Genomic DNA, 26521 nt, shown 5'->3' with positions numbered 1-26521 from the left:
TATTGATCTCTCCCAAATATTCACCATTGGTCTCCTCACACATTACATGTCACCTCCATCATCTTCTTTTACTTTAGTTTTTCCAACTTTGAGACAAAGTAGTGAACTTGACTTTGCGGCCCAGTTCTGTTCTCAGGAAAGAACAGCTGACCTCTTCTCCTCCATAACAGTGTTCAACCATGTGAACGCAGATCATTCTATCACATTGCTTCTCTTCTCTGAATGAAAACCTATTCTTCTATCCCATGCCACTCCTGTTGTCTTCAACACCCTGTTCATACATCATTATTAAGGGCCGTCCTCAGACGGAGTCACTGTTCTCAAATGTGACCTGGACAGTGCTGATAGCACAAACCCTCACTCAGTTTGAGCCGGACAAGGTGTCGTGCATAAACACTTAACAGTGGTGTAGCTCAGGTACATACCACCTCACCTTTGAGCCAAGGCTTGTGGGTGATCAAATCTTCATTTATTTCACATTAATTTCCACTTATCTGTCACCTTGAGTTTGTGCAAGCTTTGTAAAGCTACAAGACTTCATTTACAGACTTTTAAACTCCGTCTTCTTGGATTTATCCCAGCCCTCTGGTTCATTAAAATGACTTGGAATTTTTAAATTGTCATCTTATCATGTTAGCTCTTTGGTATACTTACCTTGGCAAGACTGAACCAATGTCACCTTGAACAGCTACAGCTGCAAGGCAGCTTCTTGGTTGTCACCAGGAAATTTGCTTAGGAAACAGTCCCCCACTGCATGATGTAAACATTCCTCTAAATGGTGAGAGTAGCTAGTGATGCCTCAATGTTTGTATAAAACATGGGCTTGTGCTGAAAACCTGTTTTCCTTTGAGCAGTCTAGAATGTCAGTACATACTAGGTATGTGCCTATATGGTCAGCTTTCACAAAACACGGCTGGCCACTGAGTCTAGGGGACTTCCTAGAAGACAAATTGCATGACCTTAATATGATTGGTTGCATATCCCATATGACTTCTGGAAAACTATTTCAGGAAAACGCAGCCTATCTTCTCCCTACTTTGTCACAATACCTTTCATAGTCAGGGGCTATGCCTTTAGTTTCTAATTTTGAGGCAGCTACAATTGCTGGTGCTAAGCCTTTTAAGGCTACCAGGGCAGAAGAGATGTACAATATTGATCGCACTGTCAGTCTGCTCTTAAAGACAGTAAAGGAGGAAGGCTATCCCAAAACCATGTCCCTATGGATTTAGAGGGCTTCCCAGTGGGCTCACCTGCTTCAGAAGTGCAAGTACCCAAGTCTGAGCAGCCCGCTGAAGATTTGGGGGAGCAGAACAGAAATCAGTGAACCAACTGCAGGCCATATATACATAAACATCCCAAACTGCAGCCCCTAACTACCTCCCTATACAGGAAAGAACAGTCTAGTCAGTTCTCTCTTCTGAATATGTCTTAACCTAGTCACATTCTCTCTGTGTCCACCACTAACCTGACTAACTGTCCTAACTCAGTGACCTTGCTACCCCCAAGCCTTCTCCTTCCCCATCTGTTTCATTCAGCAACCAGAAGAATCTTTACAAGAACAAAAAGGACTTCGCTGCTTGTAAGTAGGCACAGCTTCCATATATGGCATTGCCTCTAGGACAGAAGCCAATCCTTCCGGATACTGGCTCAGATTCAACCCCAATCAAGTGTTGACCCAGTCCCTCAGGGTCACCCTCTATTCACATCCAAGCTTTTACTACTGTGCCACAGCTTGTGTGACTTCCTTTCCCATTGGTCCAGACACATAACACTCATTTATCAGGAGCCTGGTAAAGCATGACTGCTTCTTGACTAATAAAGTACTCCAGAAACACAACCCCATGACTTCCTGAACACTCCCTCTGCATAGGAACTAAACATCTCATTATTGCAACTTGGAAAGTAGTACCCATGAGGTCAAGGGAGTGGTGTTGAACCTATTTCTTGCTGTGGTGTCCACACCATGGTCAGAGCTTGATAGATCAACCAGTTAAAATGGACAGTAGTGATTGCCTCAGGTTGGAGAAGGAGCATGGACATGTGGTAACCTGAAATCCACTTCCACAATTTATCCCTCATTCCTTAACAGGGAGGAGTCAAGAAGCAGAAGGAAGATGATGAATGACTTGGAGTTCACCCGTTTTTAGAAACTATGTTGAAGCAGAGTTCCTGGCCTAAAATTTATAAACACTCTCATTCCTTACAGAGCCTGGAACTCATTAAAATCTCACTGGGCAGCAGGGTATTCATGGTCCTTGGGGCAGCAGTGAAGGAATTCAGAGTTTCCATCCAGTGCAGAGCAACTGGGAGGGAAGTGAGCAGGAGAGTCAGCCAGGGTGCACAGGGTCTCCCCTGTTTCCAAGAAACTGAGTTAAGAATTCTTTCTATCTCAGAGTTCCTTCAACTTTCAACAGGAAGAGCAGAAACTCATTAAAAGAAGTCTCTCTTTGACACCACTAGGCCCACCAGCACGTCTGCTCCTTTTTTTATGAATCTGGAGTCACCTCAGCTATTGCAGCTGAACTCAGTCAGCTATGACAACTGGATAGCTTTTCCATGCTGAGAACAGAATTAGTCTATAAATAAGTAAAGAGGTGCTACAGCTGAATCAGGATGCCAAGACTACCCTGGGCTCCCTCCCAGGCCATATCTCTTGGTGGCCCATGGTTGCAGCAGAAAGCTCACAAGGACCTGGGAACATTACAGAGCTGCTGGAACCTACAAGGTTACTGGGGTCAAAGGGCATTGGGACTTAGAAGTGTGCTAGCAGCTTAAGAGAGTGCTGGGGACCCAAGAAGGTGCTGGAGGCTTAGGGGGTGCTTGGGACTAAGGATGATACTGAAGACTTTGTGCGGTGCTGGGGGTACTCAGTAAGATTCTCAGGGATTAGGGGGCTTCTGGACTTAGGAGGCTGCTGAGTGCTGAGGCAGGCACTGGAAACTCAGGAAGGTGCTGACATATTGTGCCACGTGCGGTATGAAGGGCTTAGAAGAGACAGCATTCTCTAGACTGCTGTCCTGGGACAATTAGGCGACTTAAGTCTGAAGACAGTCAAAATCTAGTGACCACATGCTATTTCTAGAGCTGCTAATATTCTTCAGTGCCATTAAACTAAAATAGTTCTCACAAATCCCATGTTGCTAAGGGAAGGAACCAATTTGCCCTAGAAAGAAAAGGGAAGAGTCACCCACATGTCACCTGCATGTCACCCACATGTTATCCACATGTCACCTGCATGCACACATCACACACGTCACACACATGTCACCCAAATGTCACCCACACACTTCCTCCTTTTGTAATTCCCCAGTCTCCAAATCTTGCCAGCTCAGTAGCGCTCTGCAGATGAGACCCATCTGCTCTCATTGTATTTTCCAACTCCACTTATCATTAAACTGAAACCAATTTTTCCTGTTCAGTGTAATTACTATTCTGCCAAACGTGTGTATTCTGGATAGGACGCGTGCCGTGGGAAACATTCCCACTTAATGAGTTTTCTGTGGTGGCACAGAATGGCTACAGAACTCCTCCACTGTCCTAGCTCAACTCTGCCATTTCACAAAACACGGACACCAAGGAAAAGATAATTTTCCATGTCATCAAACCACCTCCCCCCTCTCCCCATGCTTCACCTTCCAAGAGAAAAAGAGAGAGAGAGAGAGAGAGAGAGAGAGAGAGAGAGAGAGAGAGAGAGAACTGTCAAGCTCCCTCCTTTAAAGGAAGAGCACAGTTAGATTTGGCCCATGTCTCACCCAGCCTTCATGGATGAGAAGAGAGTTGAGAGACTTGGAGAAGAAAGTTAAACCCAACCACTATTAAATTCTTGCTCAAGCTACATACAAAAAGTCTCCCAATGTGGCTGCTCCATAACAATATGAGCAGAAAAAGAACAACACCAATAGAAATACCAAACTGAACCAAGAAAACCCACCAGGTTTCAACCCTGGGCCACACACCTTCCACCACAAGACCGGGCCGAGAGAGGGAGAAGTGGTCTTCCCCAGGGAAGAGCACCCCAATGGTTGTCCAATGCCAATTGGTCAGCCCTGAAAACATATATGCAAGCCACATTGTATGCTCTGAACAGGTTATGTTTAGGAATATATGTGTATACACACATATGTGTATTTGTATGTGTCTATACACTAACAATTAGTAAAAAGAAAATAGAAGGAGAGCAGGGAGAGGTATATAAAGGGTTGATCAGGAGGAAAGAGAAGGAAGAAATACTGTGTAATTACATTATAATTTCAAAAACAAAGAAACAATCTTTCTCAGCATTACATATCAAGTCTGAGGCTTTGCTTCATGAAAAGTGTTATTTATACCAACTAGGAATGTGGGGGAGGAGGGAGGGATCTTCAAATTTTCATTACTGAACAGCTCCTGAGCAGACCCTGAGGACCCTTTCCTCAGGAAGAGCAGTAGCCATACTGAACAATCATTAACACCTTGCTGTCCTTTAGGACATGGCACTGATGCCATCATCCAAAGTCATATTCACAGGGTTTCATAAAAATTACCATTTCCAGATATACAAAATATAGAGCCAATGGAAACAAAATAAAAAGCCTGGTGGAGCGCCATCGGGAAGTTCTTTCCCGTGCAGCAGTCACCAGACCAGCCAGGAGACACTGAGCATGTCCTGTTTGCAAACCTTAACAGAAAACAACGTGCTTGTCCCTCCTCCAGCTTAACCAAGTTGCTGAGAGAACCTAGCCAGAACAGAGACAGAGTGTGCACCCCAGAGGATCAGCCCAGGCTCTTGTGTGTCACAGGCATCCGGCCAGACTCTTGTGCACCACAGGGCATCCGGCCAGACTCTTGTGCACCACAGGGCATCCGGCCAGACTCTTGTGCACCACAGGGCATCCGGCCAGACTCTTGTGCACCACAGGGCATCCGGCCAGACTCTTGTGCACCACAGGGCATCCGGCCAGACTCTTGTGCACCACAGGGCATCCGGCCAGACTCTTGTGCACCACAGGGCATCCGGCCAGGCTCTTGTGCACCACAGGGCATCCGGCCAGACTCTTGTGCACCACAGGGCATCCGGCCAGGCTCTTGTGCACCACAGGGCATCCGGCCAGACTCTTGTGCACCACAGGGCATCCGGCCAGGCTCTTGTGCACCACACGGCATCCGGCCAGGCTCTTGTGCACCACAGGGCATCCGGCCAGGCTCTTGTGCACCACAGGGCATCCGGCCAGACTCTTGTGCACCACAGGGCATCCGGCCAGACTCTTGTGCACCACAGGGCATCCGGCCAGGCTCTTGTGCACCACAGGGCATCCGGCCAGGCTCTTGTGCACCACAAGGCATCCGGCCAGACTCTTGTGCCCCACAGGGCATCCGGCCAGACTCTGGTAATCTCACTGCTATCTTCACTCAGTCGCCTGATGAAGAGAGAGAATGTGACGAGCTGCTCTCAACTCTCCCACAGCGGAACTCCTAATTACCCGTGAGGTCCCATGACCTCCCGCATTGATGGTGATTGTGAGGACCCCGTATTCTTCAGTGTCGCTCTCTCCCCTCCAAACAGTGATCATTAGAGCTCTATTGCCTGTTAGAGACAACCCAACTCAAGGTCTGAGGCAGCTCCCAGAAATACACGAATTGTGGGACATCAACAAGGAAGCTTCCTTTGGAAAATGGCCACAGGTGGAGGGTAAAGTGTCTCCATCTTGCAGTCCTCTGTCTCCATCATGTTTGCAGGTGAAGATGCTAACACTGAGCTGCCTGCCCCTCCCTCGGTGCCTATGGCTTCTCGCTATGCCTGCACCTATCTGATCCTTCTGAAACTGGAAGCTAGAATAAATTTCCTTTAACTGTAGACCTAATAGTTTACCACAGCACCAAAAATTAACCAATACACAGACAGAATAAGTTCAATGAAGGTAGGTCCTCCTACCAGAGGACATTGATAACAGGCAAATACAGAAAAATGACTGAATATATATAACTGCCAATATTGGGGTGACATGTTTACAAGTCCAGGAGCAGCATGGGTGGCCACAAATACACTCAGCCTCAGTCCTGTTCCTTCACCCCCTCAACCCACCCACCTCCAGGCTCTCAAGGAAATGCTCCACTCACATCTTGATCTCAGTTGTCTGTTAGATACAACCCAACAGTGGACAATAGATGTCTATGTGTAGTCTGCCCAATGTATGTACTCTCTTTCTACAGACACAGGAGGCTTTACAGTGATGGCATCAGGCCAAGTCTGAACGGCCTCAGTGGTGTTCTCCAAAGATGGGAGGTCTGGAGGTAGGGTCTCACAGGGAGGGGGCAGCTGGCTGTGGGGGGCTGTAGGTTCTAGAGTGTCTGTGGCATAGAAAATAAAAGAAAGCACTTGCTTCCAAAGAAGAAAGATCTTGGGAAGATGCCCAGTGTTTAAGGTTTCAACATCTTGGATACTGGGCATCTGCCAAGGAGAACCTGCAACCACCTACTAGGAACAAAAGGTCAGCCATTGTGTAGAGGCTGCCAAAGAAAGCAGCAGGGCACCAAGTCCAAGGCAATGTGTTGTCAGGGAGCACCAGGCTGAACCTCCAGCCTGTCTGACCTGCTGGCTGTCCCTGAACCAGAATAGGCAGCAGGACTCCGAGCATACAGCACCACCTGTGCTCCTGACTGACAGCTGATCCTGGCCTCTGCAGGACTCTGAGCTGGTGTCCACACCCATCCTCCCCTGATGGACTGGTGCAGGCTCTTTCTGCTCATCTTCCCCCCCTGAGATGAATGTAAGCTCGGAGGCTGGAGGCCTGTTAGTTATTATCTAGAATAATCAAGGGTACTGGAGGAATTCTTAAGGATCTGCTTTCACAGAGTGACTTCTCTGTCCAGCCTGCCTTCGTTCGTCACCCCTAGTCTACAGTAGGTGGTTGTGGCTTTCTTCTACTCCCAATCTCATGTTAACATCTCTGCTGATTTTGCAAGCTATCAATCAGGAATAACTCCAGGACTCATCTCCCACATGAGCTCATAGATTTAGTGGGAAGGCTCCAAAGGACAAAGTTTGCTGAAGATGCTGAATGGAGAATGATTATACCACAGATTATCCAAACACCGAATCCTGGCTAGAAACTCTCACGTCCCCATAGCTGGAAACCTACAGACACTCTGTGACCTTTGCACACAATTCTCCATTTGAACCATAGGCCACAAGCTATAGTATTTTGAATGAAAATGTCCCCCAAAGTAGCACTATTAGGATTTGTGACCCTGTTGGATCAGACGTAGCCCTGTTGGAAGATGTATGCCATTAGAGAGTGGGCTTAGAGGCTTTAGAAACTCAAGCCAGTCCTAGTGGCTCACTCTCTCTTCCTGCTGCCTGCTGATACAGAAGGCTCAGCTCCTTCTGCAGCACCATGTCCACCTGTGTGTGGCCATGCTTCTTGCCATGACAGCAGTGGATGAAACCTCTGCACTTTAAGCCAGTCTTAATGAAATGTTTTCCTTTAGAAGAGCTGCTGTGATCATGACGTCTCTTCACAGCAATAAAACCCTAAGACACCGACCCAAACCCTACTTAATTTCCTAGGTTACCTTCTCTCTGGAAAGACACACATACTGCCCCTTACCATTCACACACATATACAGGTTACCCCAATATGTATAAGCATGCGTGTTTGCCTGAGAGACAGAGAGAGTGTATATAAGTCAGAAGACAACCGCTCTCCTACCACCACACATGTCCTGTGGATTGAACTCAGGTGTCCATTTTGGCAGCAAGTGCCTTTACCTGCAGATCCACCTGGCAGGCTCTTGGATTGGTTTGTGTTAAAGAGGAAGAACCAATAAAAAATTTAGAGAAAGGAAACAAGGATGTTTCTCTCTCCTCACCCAGGAGACTTGGTGGCTGAAATGGTGCTTCTGTGTAGCTACATTGGTATGCTCTCTGAGAGCAATTCCATCACAAGAGACTCTTGATAGACGAAGATTAGCAACAAAAGACTGAAGGATCAATAACCCCTAAATAACAAGCTGTGATCAATGTTCACATCGAATTCAATGTCCTGAGTGAAAATCCTGGGGTTATGTGACAAAGAAAGTCCACAAGTCCCATGTGGAACTTTGTGGAAGAGCTTGTGAACTATAACCACCCTCTCTGATCCCACAGAAAGAAGGGTCAGTCTATCTGGTCACATTACACTCTGATAGACCAGCTTCAACATCTAGCCATGTCTCTCTTGACATAATGATGGGAAAAATCCCTGAAGCTATCCAACTCAATCACACCCAAGAGCCCAGGGGAGGAGCACGTGGAAATTGGTCATGCTCCCTCCTGAGACAGCACCCCAAAGTGATCCAGACTCCCCATTGTCCATCTCTAAAGTTTAATGATGACCAGTCTTCCAAAATTCATAGCCATCACAGCTGGGAAATGTCAGCTTAGTTCTCTTCCAGTGGTTCTTTCTGTTACTAAAGGAAGTATGGAGACTGGGAACTGGGCTACAGGAAACACTGATCCTTCTAATCTTGTCAGAGGGAAAGGAGCTTTAATCTCAGATACTCTCAGCAACATACAAGAGGACAAATAGGACTTAAGGCACACAGACCTGGCTTAAACATTTGTTCAGTCCAATCACCAGAACACAAGCCAACAGAAGACTGCTTTCCTTTGTGTAAAGTGGAATCTCAATGCTTTCCACCTCACTGGCCAGCGTGAGAACCTGTCTCTCCAGTTAGCTAGCCTCAAGCATCACTTATTGAATCCTAATTTATATTTGTATTTCAAGGCTTGCCTCCTGAGGCTGGACCACTTGTCAAGTACACATGAGAAAGTTCTAGGACACATGAGTTGGAAATGAGGGCCTCACTAGGGATTGGTTATATATAGAGGACTCTTCATCACTCAGAGATTTTTGTGTCCAGAATATATGAACACTCGTAGGTTAACATTTAAAATGAGGTCACGGAGAGTTTTTGCAACTACTTGAAAAACTGTTTATGCAACGCCCAGTATAAAAGGATAGAACAGAATCTGCAGGAGGCTTGAGTCCAGCCAATTTGGTTTTAATCATGCATTTGAGAAAAGAAAACAGGACTGGAAAGAAACATGTTAATCTAAGTGGAAGCTACACTTGGTAGTGGTGTTTACCTTTTTCATTTCTTACAAAATGTCTAAAATTTTCACAGTGGCCCTGTGTTATTTTAACAAGCTGAAAAACAAAAAAAAAATTCAAAATGAATAACCTAAGAAGATTGAGGCGAGAGGAACAAAGAAAATTTTAGCCACATCCTAGAGGCCAAATCCTTCCAAAAACAACCCTATGTGACCCTCAAATTGCTTCTTTGGTGCTGTTAGGAATACAACGTACACACTGCCATTAGTTCAAACAGTCAAAGACCCCTGAATGCATGAAAGCATGGAGACCCTCCTTAGCTCCAAGTCCAGCCAGAGTGCACAGAGACTGCCCAGCACGGATGAACTTAGACTTGAAACTCTGCCTATGTGCAAGAAAACAAACAATGCGAAGTTAAAGAAGAGCACCCACTTGGATGGTGTCTTGATTCTGCACTGGATTCCCACAAGCTAAGACTAAGTATAGGGACTGACTTATGTAACAGCCTGCCTGTCAGGTGCACAGCAATGATGGATGGTCTGGTGGAGAATCATTTGAGACCATAAAGGTCATATGTTGTGACCCTGAAGGTCACATGTCGAAGCCCTTTCTGTCATTCAACGCATCCTGCAAGCCAGTAGTACCCTTGGTAGGGCAACGAGATGTGAGGGTAGAACCTCAGGTGTGCCTAGACAGTGGTGTGCACACGGTAACCCCAGTACTGTAGATTTAGGGGCAGGAGAATCTCAGGGTTTGAGGTCTTCCTGGTCTACAGAGCAAGTTTGAGGACAACACCGAGAAACCCTGTCTCAAACACAAAAACAAAAAGTGTGTCTTCCCACTTCGGATTAAGAACCTTAGGTGTGATGTATACCTTCATTGGAGACCAGGAAGCCCACTCACCCACACGCCAGGAAGCAGCCCTCCCTAGACACTGCAAGAGTTAGCACCTTAACCTCAGACCTTTAGCCAACAGCGCTATTAGAAGTAAATGACTAGGGGTTGGGGATTTAGCTCAGTGGTAGAGCGCTTGCCTAGGAAGCGCAAGGCCCTGGGTTCGGTCCCCAGCTCCGAAAAAAAGAACCAAAAAAAAAAAAAAAAAAAAAAAAAGAAGTAAATGACTAGCCTGAATCATCATGGGGTATTTGCAGCCAATGTCTGAGCTGAGAAAGATGCATGTATAAACTAGGACAATTTACAATGCTAGTGTGAGAGTGTAGGTAGATAGCTAGGAACTTCAGGGAATCCAAATCAACCCCGATGGCACCATTAGCGTGTACACACTCGTGCAAGAAAAAGAATCACAAAAACAAAACAAAACAAAAAGCAAACAAAAAAGACTATTCAAGGACGGTGACCTGAAACCAAGGGTAAGTCAGCTGGAGGGAGCAGAGAAACAATACATGGGTGTCCATCTGTCCTGATTCCTACCGTGCAACGCCTGCTGAGAATCGCCCTGGACAGAGGCAAGGGAGGTCACTGAAGAACACAGTACATGAACTACCATGCCTACCATGTACAGCAAGGCGAAGAGGAGGCAAACAGCTTGCCAGGCACATATCTGCCCATACAGTAGTCACCCTGCACTATGCCTTGGGCCAGCCCTGCTGCCCTGTGCACACAGGATCCTGGCCATGTCCTCCCTCTGTCATCATCTACCTCACCAACACTTCTGGCACATTCCTCATTAGGACTCTGGTAAACGACTCTTCATTTGTATTAGTTAAGTGTTTCGTTCCTTACAATGGTTGCTAGTTTGACTTCATGAAGGGAATTTGTTGCTTCAAACACATTTCGAAATGCTGAGGACTGTCGTTCCGAAGCAGGTGAAAGAAAATACTGGTTTTGCTCGTGGTTTCTTGCTTCCCGTTTTTAGCATGAAAGGCCAAGAAAACTTTATTGTACCTGGGTTCCTGCTACCTCCATGAAGGGTCATCATCTGTTCTCAGGGCGTCCACCCCATGAGTCACTGTCCTGTCTGGGAAATGATGCTGTACCTACACACTTTGCAGAGCACTCAGCGTGGCTTCAAATCCCGTCCTATCGCACAGAAACTGCTTCCTGGGTGGTCTTTTTGTTTGCCAAATGACTGACAGGCATGATCATGAACATTTTTTCCCTCAGCATTTCCTTCCCAAAAATCACTCTCATGTCTAGGCTGGTATGGCGTGGACAGCCATTTACGGAAGGCACACGGTGCCACATGTTCCTTGTGTTCATATCACCGGTCACAGTGTGTGAGTCTCCAAAGCCAATGCAGTGGCCTCATTTCTGATGGTTCTTACAGCTCCCAAGGAGCTAGCACAGTTTATACTGAGGTGTCTTTGATGTATTGTGATCTCCATAAAGGAAGCCGCAAGTGGACCTTAGGGCTCCTTACAGGTGAAGAGAGGCAGCTGTCCTGAGTAACAGGAAGTGGTATCCTGCTGCAGAAAGGCTTGTGGGACTGCTCCAGAACAAGGCTGCCCCCATGCTGTGACACCTGCCTCAACCAGGCATGAACCATGACTATGGATTCAAGTGAACTTAAAGGTTCTAGTGTGAATTTGCTATGTATCATATCCAAGTTTAAATTGTGTTGAGGCCAAATAACAGTGTTGATTATGTGTTTTAACTTAGATTTATCCCCAAAACTGGCACCTGGACTTCTAAATACAAGGTGAGCTGAAAGAGACACACATTCAAATTAGGACAATTTACAATGCTCATGTAATCCCTATAATGTGACCACAGAAAATGCTACCAGTTTCATGTTTCAATACAGCAGCAAACAGGGTTGAGAGCAAGGGGTCATATCTGACCCAGGATCCTAGTGAGGATTGACTCACACCTCAAAATGGAGAAGCCATTCTGAAGGGCCCTCTCCTAAGAAGAACGGGACAAATACAGAATAGGGATTGGCATCAGAGTCAGGTCAGGGGGTATTAAAGAGCCCTCTCCTTGTCTGTGCAGAACCCCCACAGTGACCCAATTCAATTCAAGGCAATGGACACTCAGCCATTTCTTTATCTGGACACCAACACTCTAACAAGGTGCCAAATGATAATGTGTATACTATAGTGTAGACCCATCAAAGAGGTCTCATTCACTTATAAAAATCCATGAGTTCTTGCCTCCCTTTGGAATTATGGGCAAGTTCACAGGGCCAGAATCTGTCTGTCACACCACAGCCGGCACTGTGGCCTTTTCAGATGGATAACAAGGACAAATACCTTGTACTGGGTGATAACACATACCATTATCAAATAAGTGCTGGTCCCATCACAGGCACATAAATTAATTCACTTAATATTCACAGTAGCCTGCAAAGCAGGAGTCTCCTTTGTATAAATAGAAAACTGAAGCTTATAGAGGTTCTATGGCTGGGTATCACACCCGGACCCCATCTTAAGGTCTGCTTTTTGTCTTCTCCATAAAATGCCCAAGCGGATGTTAGATAACATCCAGCAGTGCTCTTAGGTGTATCGGGACTCTGTTTCTGTCTTTTCTTTTCAAAATGCTGAAACTATTTGTGCTAGTTAGTTCTGTGTCAGCTTGACATAAGCTAGAGTTTTCTGAAAGGAAAAAAAAAGAAACCTCAGTTGAGAAAATGCCTCCATGAAAATCTGGCTGTGGGCATTATTAGTAAGTGACTTGGGAAGGCCCAGCCCACTGTGGGTGGCGTCATCCCTATGCTGGTGGTCCTGAGTTCTATCAGAAAGTAGGCTGAACAACCCATGGGGAGCAAGCCAGTAAGCAGCTCCCCTCCATGGTCTCTCCATCAGCTCCTGCCTCCAGGTCCCTACCTTGTATGAGTTCCTATCCTGGCTTCTTCAGGTCCTGAAGAATATGGAAGTACAAACCAAGTAAACCCTTTCCTCCACAACTTGCTTTTTGGTCTTGTTATTTGATCTCACCAACAGAGGCCCTAAGGCTTTGTCCTCCCAGGCTTCTCCTCACTATGGAATATTAAATGGGCAGAGCAGTGCTTGAGACCTGCACTGGTACTGTGACCGTCTGCAATGCATTCAGCATGCTGTCCCAGCCTGCCAGGAATGTGGCTGAGTCTCATTGCTTCAGCAATCTACCTGCTCCACTTGGCACCAGCTCTCCTTCACTTCTACCCTGGTGTGAATGCTTGTTCTATCTTGAGTGAGGTGCACGGCTCACAGGAAACATTTTTCCCAGCATAAAGACTGCTTCCTCTCCCAGCACTAAGGATGCAGACTCCACAGCCAGCTGGCTGCCATTTCATTTCACTAACTCTTTGCAAAGCCTGACTATAATTCCTGAGAATTATGATCACTCATTAATCCTTCGGAGCTTTAGCGGAGCAAATTGAGGAAAAGGCAAGATGCTTGCCTTGCACTTACCACAGCTGAGAGTCCACAGCACAGTGAAAGGCCCATGAAAGGCTCTAGCAGTGCTGGGAAGGGGCAGCAAGCTACACAGCCTTGGTGCAACCGAGGGACAGACCACAGCTCCTGGTATTGCACTTGTTTCGAGCTCAGGGTGGTGAGCTGTGGCCCAAGTGTGGCTTGCTATATCAGTCTATGGAACAACTGGTGCAGCTTACTTGAGGAGACCAGACAGATCCTTGAGTCCTCTCACAAGCTGCCAGCCAGTGCACTGAGGTATGCATCCATCTAGTTAGATCCCCGGGGATAGGGAACCATAGCTGTGTCCATCCAGATTGAGTTACAGCCTTGCAGACATAAAACTGGATATATTCCACAAAATCAGCCTTGTTTTTTGTGACACCTTGTTGGTGCAATCTTCTAGCCTTGGGACATGAAGGAGTTCTGCAAATGTAGCCTGGGCATAAGTCCTCTTCATTGGCAACACCCCACCCCATGTCATTGTCAACTAGGACACCACCAAGGCCAGTGCAGATTCGCTCTAACTGAGGACTATGATGCTAAGAAGCTAGCATTCTGTCAAATCAACCTATGGCTTTAAATTCTTCTAAATTGAATTTATTCTTCTCCATGTCTTAAACACTCATGATGAAAATCTAGAACTGAAGTTCTACCATATGGACCTATGTCGATAACCTATGCCCTGATCTCCTGTGAAGGAGGTTCCTTTCCTCTTCACCGTGACCATCGAAGCCAATTCAAACAGCTGCCATACTCATTCTGGGCCTTTGAGGGGTGCTGCCCTAGACTAGAGGAGGCTCAGTGGGTGAGGGGAGCTGGGCAGCCCCCTGCCTCCCCACTCAGAGACATGGGTGCCATGGGCTGGGATGGGAGAAAGTGTAAGCAGGTGCCGTGAATACCTTATTTCACAACATTGTGTGGTCTCCCTAATGAATGCCTTACCAGATTCCATCTGAAAACAACACCTATTTCTACTTTAACGGCACTTATCTTAGTCATATGGCCTCCTCCAAAGCCCAGAGAACATCAAGGGAGCTAGAGAAAGGGGACATAGCTGAGAAGATGTCTTCTGGATTCAAGAATTCATAGCAGTCGTGATTATCAATCCGGCCGTCATCATGTCCTCATGGATGGAAAAAGTCCATGAGGCCCTACCCCTCCTTCAGGGACTGCTAGAGCTAAAGAATGGGTTGGGGAGCGGATGCATTTTCTTCATAGGTCTAGCCACTGATATAATAACTTGCCCTGTTCCATTAACAACTTCCTACCCACCCTCACGCAAGAAACTTTAACTAACCTCAGAGGGTGTCTTGTGCGCTCTCTCTCTCTCTCTCTCTCTCTCTCTCTCTCTCCTCTCTCTCTCTCTCTCTCTCTCTCTCTCTCACACACACACACACACACAAAGTAAGAAGGAGACTTGTAGAGAAGGATTCCAGCAGAAGAAGGAAAGGGTGAAAAAGAGAATTTGGGAGGAATGACAAATAAAATTTATTATATAATAGTATGAAACAGTCAAACAATAAGAAAGAAAAAGCCAGCCACATAAATCTATTCACTTTCAAAAACCCTGAGGCCTAGAGAAAGGAGGTAGCCAGTACTGACCATGGTTAGCAATTGCTGCCCATCACACCTGCTGCTGCTGCTGCTTTGTGACCCTGGAAGGAAGAAGGACATCTCTAGCAACCTGCCATACTGCTTCCAATATACCTCTGATGCATATCTTGGCTGACCTTGTGAAACCCTGAGTGTGCCTGCTGCACATGACTCAATGTTTTAGATTTCATTTTGCCTTCTTATAGCAATTAAAGCCTCCTTAAGGCAATTAAAGACTGGCTTTTGGTCTGTAGCCAAAAACCAGAATGCAGGGTGACCGCATTGTTTGAGCCCCTTTCTGCCTAGATGGAGTACCTTTAAAAGCACGACAGTGACACTTATCAGACATAAAAGTACAGAACGTACAGTAAGTACTGCATTGCCCAGGACATGCCTTAACAATGATAGAAATAGTTCAAGCAAGAGTTGTAAGGCTTGCTCAGACTCAGAGCCTCCTCTACCTATGGCAGATCACAATGCACAGTGTGGACAGTGGTTTCAGGAGTGATCGATAGAGAGGGTAAGCCCCAAGGCAAAGGGCTTCGGTACTTCACCTAGTCCCGGACCTTAGGGAGTGACTTTACACCCAGTCAATAGCTCCTTATGCTTTGCCTAAGGTACAGTAGGTATGCACATGTTCCTGGTGGTCCTCACTCACCAAGATGTCCTCTTCCAGTTCACAAAGGATGGTAGCTCCCTCTCACTTAACTCCTATACAGAGGCCCAGACTCCCTGCAGACTCTACCCTGCTTGACCTCACACCATTTCATTCCGGCAAGTTTCAGGGTTATCAGTGCTAACGGTTTTCCAGGAAGCACAGGGCAAATGAGGGGACTGAGTTGAGTGGGTAGGCTAACAGAGAGTTCACGCATGCCCTTTCATCCAGAGATACTCATTCACCCCAAACTCACACAGGATAAAAAACTCCAGATGAGAGAAAGCCTACTGGCTCTAGCTGCTGGCTTCAACCCCTAAGCCCCCACACTCTGCACAGCCGTCTGGTGTCTCTCAGGTTCCATTTCTCAGTCCTCATGAATTCCCGTCCTGAGTAATTTGGTCTTTAGACATCACTGGTATGCCCAGAGACTGTGTTAGCCACGTGGCTTTGTTCAGGCCCAGGCATAGTTGGTCCATCTGAAGCCAACATTGTCTGCCTATGCAATGGAACAGTACCCACAGGTAGATGACTAAGCAACCCCTGTGAAAGCCAGAGACTGAAGCTCCCCAGCTGGCCTTTTCCACAACACACAGGTACTGTCAGGAAAACTCTTCAAGAAACATCAGGAATCCACACCCAGCTCAAGTGGACTGTGGTTCAAGAAGAGGAGACCATGCAACATGGACTGGGACAGGTTGGGATCAACTGGGAGAAGATGACAAAGACAAGAACATGAACTGTGGATGCACATGAGGAAAATCCAAGACCAGTTCACAATGTAAAGCTAACTCAAGAAAGTCAGGAGGAGCAGGAAGGAGAAAGGCAGGCTTACTCGTCCATGGAGTAAGTGTGTGCCCCTCTAACCAACTGCACCCAGAAACACCCTCCCACCTGAGTGACAAGGATGAAGATCTGACTTTGAACTTGTGTGTTCATCAAGTGTTCAATCCTCCCTCCAAAACCCTGGTCAGCACACATACATGAGTAACTGAAGTCTGTCTTTCCTCTCAAGCAAACCCAGAATCACCAGCATCTCCTTGTGCATTGTCAGGGCAGAACTTGGAAAAGAGGGGTGACCTCACTGAGAAACTGACCACCTGTCATCTCAGAACTAAGAAGGGTAGGCAGGAGGGGCGCCAGCCAAAAGAGGAGGTGTAGGTGGAGAAGGAGGATTCCCTAAACCCATGAAGTCACATCAGCATGACTACCTAAATGAGATCTGGACAAGGATGACTCCCACAAACACCCTAACATGGGATGGGAAAATCTCTTGGGATCTCAACCACTGAGAACTCAAACTGAGAGCAAAGCAAATAGACTTCCCCAGGAAAGAGACTCAACATCCACGTTGTCAGTCCTGAAATCATATCAATACAAGTAACACTACATGGCTGTTGTATGTAGCATATACAGGTTGTATTTATATATTTAGGAAGACACATACACAAATGTAATTATACTTTAGTTTCAAAAATAAAAATTTGAATAATAATAATTTTTAAAACAAAACATAAAGCCAGATGTGGTGGTGTAACTCCAGCACTAGGGAGGCAAAAAGAGGCAGATTCTCGGGACTACCAAGCCAACCAGCCTACCTGGCAAGTTCCAGGCCAGTGAGAGACACCATCTAAAAACTAAATAAATAAAGGTGGACAGAGCCTGAGATCTGATACCTGAAGCTGTCCTCTGGCAATCCATATATACATGCACGCAAACACACACACACACACACACACACACATACACACACACCTGCACATAATAAAAATATACGTACACAAGTGCACACACATGTAGCTATGTACACAGAAAGTCAGGCAGCCATCTGAGTTGATGCATGTTAGGCTCAGAAGGCTCAGGAAATAAACTTCCTAGAATTTGCCCAGGAAACAAGCTGAAGAATCTGAAGGATGAGGTAAGACTGGCTGGGCACTGCATGCTTACCAAGAGCTCAGAAATGAGGGCTGCCCCAGGAGCCATGAAAAACCCAGAGACCCTACAGTAACTGAGAACTTCACCTAGACACTGAACACCTGAACTGAGCCCACGGCCTGGAAAGGACACCTCAGAGAATAAACTGGGTGGTGTTCAACACCATGTGTGCATCTGCCTAGGCTAAGCATCTGTGAGTTGCTTAAGTCTTCCTTTCCTGACAGCCGGAGCTGCTGTGGCTGTGCAGATTAACCCAGGAGCTGAGAAGCCACTTCAGCAATGAACAGTACACCCTGTTATCCCGGTGCTCAGCGATGGACAGCAGCGCTCCTGTCCTCCTCACCCTCGGCTGCACACCCCTACTCACCCTCCCTCACATCAACCTTCCCTCCTTTCTTTCACCTAGAAGCTTCAGACCTACCCATCCTTAGCCCTGCTTTACAAAGATCTGCCAGGGCATAGGGAACTGCCGAGCAGATGGGCTTCACATGCATCGGGCCTTTATGAATTCCAACTCCCTGGCTTTTGTTGGGTGCTGTTTTGCAACAAAGGAACTGGGCTGAGCTCAGAGAGGGAGGGAGGGCTGACCACACAATCATCAACAATGCCCCAACCATGGAGGACCCAGAGCCACAGGCTGGCCACCCCCACAAAGTTCTTGGGAGCTGAATATGCCTTGTTCCTCTTTGACCTCAGCCCTAGGGTCATTAGTGTGTGCATCCCCTACACAGGAAGCTACCAAAGCCCCTCCAGGGCAGGGTGCATCAGAAATCATGACAATTGTAGAAAGTAAAGTGACTGCTATGTAGAACCTCCTTCACAGTCTAGGCCTCTTCCCTGTGAAAGAAAAACCCTCTGCTTGGAAGTGAGTTGGTGTAAACCTTGTGAACTGAGGCAGAGAGAGCACCCTCCCAACATCTACCCATCAGAGACTAAAGCAGAGAGAGCACCCTCCCAACATCCACCCATCAGAGACTGCTCTCCCCTCAACCAGGCAATAAGGAAGCAGTGGCTGCCTTGTCTCCTCCAGGGACTTTGCATCATTCTGAAAATTCAAGCAGATGTTGCACCCTAAAGTTCCGTGTGATGAGGTCAGATCTACCCAGCCTTGAGCTCATCTAGTTCTTCTGTTTCTATGACATCATATTCCAGGTAAGGGCCCATGTGCCCCTGGGGTGACACTGGTGAGTGTGAGTTGGTAGAGGTCCTCTAGCTCTGCCTGGGAAAGCGGCATCCTTCTGACCTTGGCCTTCTTTTCAACACACTGCACCATGGGGAAACTGTCCTCAACTGTGGTTTCATGGCTCGTTTAATGCACAGGAATTTTCAAAGCCCCAACATAAGAAGAGGGCTTCTGTAAACGAATTTTAGTGTTGCAAATGCTAAATCTGCCATAGGAGGCCTCCATTTATTCCCTGAACTAATATTTGGCTAAACAGCTCCTAGACACACACCAACCAGACCTGGGGTCAGAGGTGACAATAGGAAGATCTGAGGAGCAACCCCTTCCTATACATATTCAGGGAAAGCCAAGATCCTGCAACCACAAAGAAATGAGCCAGGTGGGCGAACCCTGGAGGGCGGGGAGGAGGACAGAATGTTCTGCCTTCCTCTCCCTCACGCCTGTTCTTGGTTAGCAAATATTTACCCCCAGTCCTGCAACACCTGTGCTATAAAGGATCGTGGACTGTGCGGCACCACTGCCTGTTTGCTAGACTTACATTATTCCCCTGCATCACACCATTTCTTGCCTCTCACTTCTGTGCAGGCTACCACCTGCCTCTGCTGAGAATAGATGTGACTGCCCACTGGGAGAGACCATGGGACCCCAACCCTGAATGCTAAACAGGCAGAGGACTGGGAAGTCAGGCCAGCCTGGAGGGTAGGCCTGCAGGAGATGCCGTAGAGACTGTCTGAGAGGGGCCAACTGGTTGCAATAGGGTCAAGCGGACTGAAGGATAGTAAGGAAGGTTTTTGGTCCTCAGTGGGACAGGAAGGGACACCTACGAACAGACATTACCTAGTACCCAGCTGTACTGAGCATCCAGGGACAGGGCAGGAACAGGTTCCTCACTATTGTGTCTGCAATGGGCATGATAGGGGTTGTCAATGTTCCAGAATTGCTGGCTGGTCATGGGCTAGGCTGAAAAGAACCCACTGGATTGTGTCCTGACACCCACCTTCCCCTACCTATAAGGGGAAGGAGAAGCCACACCTGTTTCCATTCCATGAAGACAGGAGGTTCTCTGTGCCATCCAGGCCAGCCAGAGCTCACTAGTGAGACTGTCTCAAAAGTTCATTCATTCATTCATTCATTCATTCAGCAGGTTGGAAAAGCAACAAAATAAACACACAGTTGCACAAGGGAACAGCAAAAGGTAGATGTTGAGGTTAAACTACAGGGCAGTGATGGGTTTTTTTCCCAGAACAGAGAAATGACAAAGGGCTGAGGTGATAGATGGCCCATCACTCCAATCTGATCACTGCATGCTGTGGGCATACCTTGAAATGTCACACTGTACATAATCACTATATGTCAAATTAAAACAAGAGTACATTTTTAAGATTATTTTTACTTTTAACTATGTAGATATAGACATAGTGCATGTGCCCGTGTGTGCCCACAGAGGCCAGAAGAAGGTGCCGGATCCTCTGGAAGTTGCACAAGGTTATAAGACACCTGACTTGGGTGCTGGAAATTGAACCAGGGTCCTCCACAAAGACAAAACGTACTCTTAATCATCATCTCATCTCTCTGACCCACACGAATATATTTTAATTGGTTAACTATGCCAATTTTTAAAAGATATTTGACAGCATCCTTAAAATAGTGTTAATGTCTAGGGAGGGGCGTACAGATAACGTTCACACCAAAGACCAAGTTTATGGCAAAAGGCAGAGAGTGCAAACCTTGGGACAGGATGCCCAGCTTTCTGTTCTACCGCAAACCTTCTGAATGTGACTGCCGGCACTACCCAGAAAGAATCACAAGGGTTTAAATTACAATCCATTCTTGTACCTAGTAAATCCCAAAGCAAATACAATAGGCATCCCAACTGCCAGAGGTCTCTACACTGAACACCTTTAAAATAGTTTAAAGTGATAAACTGAATGCCTGATAGGACTCTAGGCAAGGCTGGGGGCACAGTAGGTAGGGAGCCTTTCAGTCCTGTGGTACAGGCACAGACTCTAGACAAGAAGCAGACCTCAGGTACCAGCCTTGCTGCCTCTTCTGGGTTCTTGTCACCTCACTTCAGAGGTAAACACTGCTATATCAGGCCAATCAGTTCCACCTACGTCCCCAGGGGGAGATGGATCCTATGCTGTGATATTATCCATAGAAAGACCTAGGAGGCAAGGGACTGAGGGACAGCCTCAGGCTCGGATCCCCGCCAGTAAGTAAGCCAGTAAGCTTGGCAGAGGATGCTCCTAAGCAGAGCTGGTATGCTGGTACGCTGGTTCCCTAGCAGTAGACCATCACTTGCAGTAGAGACCAAAGGGGACTCCATGAATCATCCCCTAGAAGCCATGACACAGACCTGTTAGGACACTCTGGTCCGGGTGACACATCCCACAGAAATAGCTACGTGCGAATGAATCCTACAACCCCATTCAAAGTGTCTGGCTACTCCATCCCTGCAGATGCTTCCAAGTCAGAGGTAACACCCTCAACAAAGAGGACAGGACACCTTGAGAGAGATCGTGTCCTTACACACAAGTTGGAATATGACCGGCAGTGTTTGCGTTGATGTCCCACCTTCCTGAACCCAGCTCATACAAGCTCTGCCATGTTTAAAAAGTAACCACAGCCCTCGATATCTGGATGAATCCAGATCTAAGCTACCCATTGGCAGACTCACTGCACCTGACTCTCACCAGGACACAGTGGCTCACCCTGGGTCAAGTGAAGAAGCTTAGCCACCCAGACATTTGAGAGTTGCTCCGGGCGTAGCTATGTGTGTACTCTGAGTAAAACCAAAGCCCAGATGTAAAGACTAAGGAAAACACTGTCCTCCTGCACCGGGGCAGGCTGCACAACCTGAACAGAATAGGAAAGCTGGGAAAGTGGGGTTCTTATCATGCCCGTTTTAGAACTAAGACATGGTCTTCTGACTTCAGACTTGAGCCTGGACTGACCCTTCGGACTGCCACCTGCAGAGCTCAGATCTCTCTGCCTATTTGTGTGTGCTATAAGATGCATACACAGGGGCTGGGAGTCTAGCTCAGCCTTTGGGATGCTTGAGGGTGCATGCACACAATCCCACTGCTGGTGGAGACAAGGCAGTAAACTCAAACTGCAACGTCATCCTGTACATAAGCTCCTAAAGGTCTGAAAGGACCAACTGGGGACTGCTTCCTTTTTAAAATGTCCCCATGACAAAAAAAATAGAATCTTAATTATTACATGTGGTTTTTAATAGATTTTCACCTTTCATAGGCACGTGGTAATTGTTTATACCTGTGGAGGATAATGTGCTCGGTGCATAGGGCTCGGATCAGGGAGACCACAGGTGCGTGACTACCTCAGACATTTGTTATTTTTTAGGAACATTTAAAATCCTCTCTAACAGCCATTTTTCTAAATGGATGAGTCTCGAATGCACTCGCTCTTTTTATTTATTTTGTGTATGTGACACACTTCAGACACACAAGAAGAGGGTGTCAGTTGTGAGCCACCATGTGGTTGCCAGGAATTGAACTCAGGATCACTGGAAGAACAATCAGTGTTCTTAACCACTGAGCCATCTCCCCAGGCCTCAATCAGCCATTTTGAAAGACTGAATTATTGTCAACTATAGACCCTGCACTGAGCTAGAGAGCATCAGGAGTTCTCTCCCACAACCCGCCTATCCAGTGTACCTAATAGCCACCTTCTACTCCTGAGCTGGAAAATGCCAGTTTTGTCTCTCCCAACTAGCATAGTACCTGCCAACCCCCACCTTCTTCTTAGGTTCCCCCATAGTTTCTTCAAGTAACACAGGGTGAACCACTGTGTCCTAGGAAGAGTCAGATGCAGTGAATCTGCCAATGGGTAGCCTCTATCCGGACTCATCCAGAAATTGAGGGCTGTGATCCTCCTAACTATTCTCGATTTCTTTGAGATCAACATTTTAGCTTTTATACAGAAAAAATAATCCGTGCTATTATTCTTTCTGTTTCTGGCTTATTCCACTTATTATAACGTACTCCAGCTCCATCAATATTGCTGAAAATGAAGAATCAATATTGGCGAAACGATATCCCAGTGTGTGTATATTCTGTGTCTTTTATTCACCTATTTATTGGTAGACACCTGAGTTATGTGCCTTGGAGGTTGTGGGTAGCACCACAATAAATATGTAACTTGGATGTCTTTGCACATATTGATTTCAAGTCCTTTAGTGGAAGCCCCAGAATAACTGAGTCATATGGCAGAGCCTCTGCACTATTCCCCATAATGGTTATACTGACCTCCATTCCATCGGTAGAGAATGATGCTTCTCCTTTCTCTACATAATCACCGGTATTTCTTTTTCCTCTTTTAAAAATACTTTATGGGTATACATTCAGAGTATAAAACTGGGTTTCATTCTGAGACTTTTGTGCCTATATTATATAAACTTGGAATCCATGTATTCCCTATGGTCCACATGTTCCCCTTCCCCTCCCACAGCTCCAGTTCCTCTTCTAAAACACTCCTTCTTCTGTAATTCCCTGTCTTCTTTTGCTTAACACCTTGATCTCTAGTTCCATCCATTTCCTACAGGGGACATAACTTTATTTTTCTTAATGACTGAAAAGAATTCCTTTGTGGATACATACAATATTTTCTTTATACATTTTATTTTTTATCTTTACAATAATAGTCATTCTAGCTGCAATGAGGTGATTTATGTCCTAGTTTGCTTCCTGCCATTGTGATAAAGACAATCTAAGGGGAAGCCAAAGCAGAAACTCAAGCAGGGCAGGAACCTGGAGGTAGGAACTGAAACAGAGAGCATGGAAAAGCACTGTTTGCTAGCTTGCTGTGCCTGGCTTGCATAGCCTTCTTTATTATATAAGACTCAGGACCAATGGTGGCCACTGCCCATAGTGGGCCAGGCTCTCCCGTGTCAATCATTAATCAAGAAAATATCCACAAGCTTGTCTACAGGGCAACCTGATGCAAGCATTTTCTCAAACGAATGTCCATCTTCCCAGATGACTCTGACTTTGCCAAGCTGATAGAAAAATAGCCAGCAAGATCTCTCATGTCCTTTATATTCTTGAGTCTGGGGATTAATCTCAGGAGTTTATTCCTGCGAGGGCAGAACTTTGACCATCTCCAGTTTTTACTGAGGCTTGATTTGCATTTCCCCGATCACCAGTAATGAGCGTTTTATTATACACTTCTTGGTCATGTGTGCATATTCTCCTTAAGAAATCTGTGCCATATCCCTTCTTCCCTGGGTTCAGGTGGCAGAAAGACTGTAAGAACCAGAGGTAATAGATGACTACAAGAAAAGTGTTTTCCTCATCGTGGCAGAGCAATTATACATATGGACCCTCAGCTGTAGTGACAGCATCTACAAGACCCACATACATAAACTCAAGCCAGACAAAAATCTCACCCTGAGGAGAGGATGTGACATCTCCAACTGAGAGATATTGGTGACTGGTAACTACTGGGAGAAAGAGATTCTGCTCTTCTTAAGAGTAGGCTCCTGGTAGGTTTGCTAGGCTACAGCGTAAGGCCACACACCCAAAAGTACATGGGTAATGGAAATTGGACTTGATTGCTTGGGTTCTCCTATTTATAAAGAGGGGTAGGGAAGCATGGTGATCTGGCAAGAGTTGGGGGGTGGCGTGGGTATTACTAAAACACATTGTACGAAGTTCTCAAAGAACTAGTTAAAAGAACAAGCAAACAAGAGATGTCTAATTAGTTTGCCCATGGTTTAACTAGATTAATTGGGTCTCGTCTTCTTATTTTTTGCTATTTGCCCTTTGAGGTTATTATATGCTGGAAATCATCATTCATCAAATGGACAGTTTGCAAAAGTTTCCTCAAATGCACAGCTGTCTCTTCACTCTGCAGACTGTTCCCCACCTGTGTCAATGCCACGAAGCTCTTACTCATTTCTTCCAGGAGTTTCAGAGTCCTGTGCCTGACATTAGGGTCTTTGATCCATTCAAGTTGGGCTGCTTGCAGGATAAGATGTTTGAATCCGTTTTGACCAACGACATGATTTCTGATGTTCCCAGAGCCATTTACTGAGGAAGCTGTCCTTTTCCAGTCCCTATTCTTTTTCAATTATTTGAAATTACGTATTGCATGCTGTGGGTAATAGGTACATAAGAGATATTATTTTTATCATTCTATAATCAAATGATACAATAGTTCGCTTGATCATTTTAAGGCCAGTTACTTTTGAAGCCATGGCTTATAGCAACATTCAGGAAATGTAAAAATGTTAGCCGATGAAATAAATTTCAACATTAGATCAAATGTCTTAGATATAACAATGACCACAACGTACATTAGTGTTCAGATGGTGTTCCTATCTGAAGTGTATCTTTTCCATGATGAAAGTTCACCATTATTAACTTGTTGGCAGCTGATCTATACAATGTGGTTCTTACCATGTCAAGAGCAGAGCATACATCACTACCTCCCATTTATCTCTATAATGAGACTAGTCCTCCGTTTTAGCCCGAATAACTTCATCTTAAAGCAAGTCACACTTAGCATTTCTATGAGCCAGCCAGTCTTGATTCTTTCTGCCTTAGTTTGTAAACACATGGTCTTATTTCTGACTCATGTCACTACCAAGTCAGACTTTGGTTGCAACAACTTCCTACTGTGCTTTCACATCAGAAGCTGAGGGGCCCCCAACTTTGCAGGTTTTCTCAGGGTTAACTATTTGGGGTCCTTATGGTTCCATATAAATCTTGGGGTTTTTTATTTATGTGAAGAATAAATAATAAATATGTAACTACAAAAACTTGTATTTTAATAAGAATTGCATTTGATCTGTAGACAGCATGGGTAATGTGCACATTCTTAAAGACATCAATTCTTCCCATTCATGAATATGGGCTCTTTGTAATATCCTCTTTCACTTCTTTCATAAATGTTAGTTTCCATCTGTAGATAGCATCCTATTCCTGGGTTAACCCTCCTTTTAGAAGCATTTTTGTAACTGTTAAGATTGTCCTACTGATTTCCTTTTTGATAAATGTATCGTGTGTTTATCAAGAAGATACTGAATTTTATGCTGATTTTCTATCTTGCAACTTTGGTGGATGTGGTGGTTTGGATGGTGATAATCACCCTAGGCTCGTGTTTTTGAATGCTTGGATGCTTGTTAGCAGAATAATTTGGGAAAGATTAGCTATGTGGTCTAGCTGTATTGAAGATATGTGTCACTGGAGATAGGCTTTGATGTTTCAAAGGTCCATGAAAGTCCATGTCAGGCCCAGGCTCATGTTTGTGTTCTCTCTCTTTCTCCCCACCTCCCTCCAACTTAATGATCAGACCTGAGCTCCTAATTACTGCTCCAGCACCATGCCTGCCCACCAGTTGCTGTGCCCCCTGCCATGATATGTTTGTTCGTGGACTATGAAACTTAAGCAAGTGCCCAACTAAATTCTTCCTTTCATAAGCCCCCTTTGTCGTGGTGTCTCTTCACAGCAATAGAATGGCAACTAAAACAGAAGTTGGTACCAGGGGCTAGAATATTGTTGTAATAGGCACAACCATGCTGTTGTTTTGGAGAAACATGAAAAATTTTTAACCAGAGAAGTGGTCAAATGCTATAACCAGGGCTTAGCACGCCATGCTAGTAGGGACATGGAAGTTGGTACAGTTGGTTAACGCATACTATGGAAGCCCAACTCAAGAGCTTTCAGATGGGAAGAATGTTACCAGGTCGCCTGGAGGCCGTTGT

General features: G+C 45.9%; 1 protein-coding gene across 10 annotated transcripts in view; it reads right to left on the bottom strand.

Annotated features, from left to right (window-relative positions):
- Ptprn2 (protein tyrosine phosphatase, receptor type N2) overlaps positions 1–26521 on the bottom strand; it is a 744317-nt gene that overhangs the window by 690142 nt on the left and 27654 nt on the right.

Source organism: Rattus norvegicus, chromosome 6 (assembly GCF_021556685.1).
Source record: "Rattus norvegicus strain SHRSP/BbbUtx chromosome 6, alternate assembly SHRSP_T2T, whole genome shotgun sequence".
Classification (NCBI taxonomy): Eukaryota; Metazoa; Chordata; class Mammalia; order Rodentia; family Muridae; genus Rattus; species Rattus norvegicus.
The sequence above is the reverse complement of the archived record's forward strand: the minus strand, read 5'-3'. Positions and strand labels throughout refer to the sequence as shown.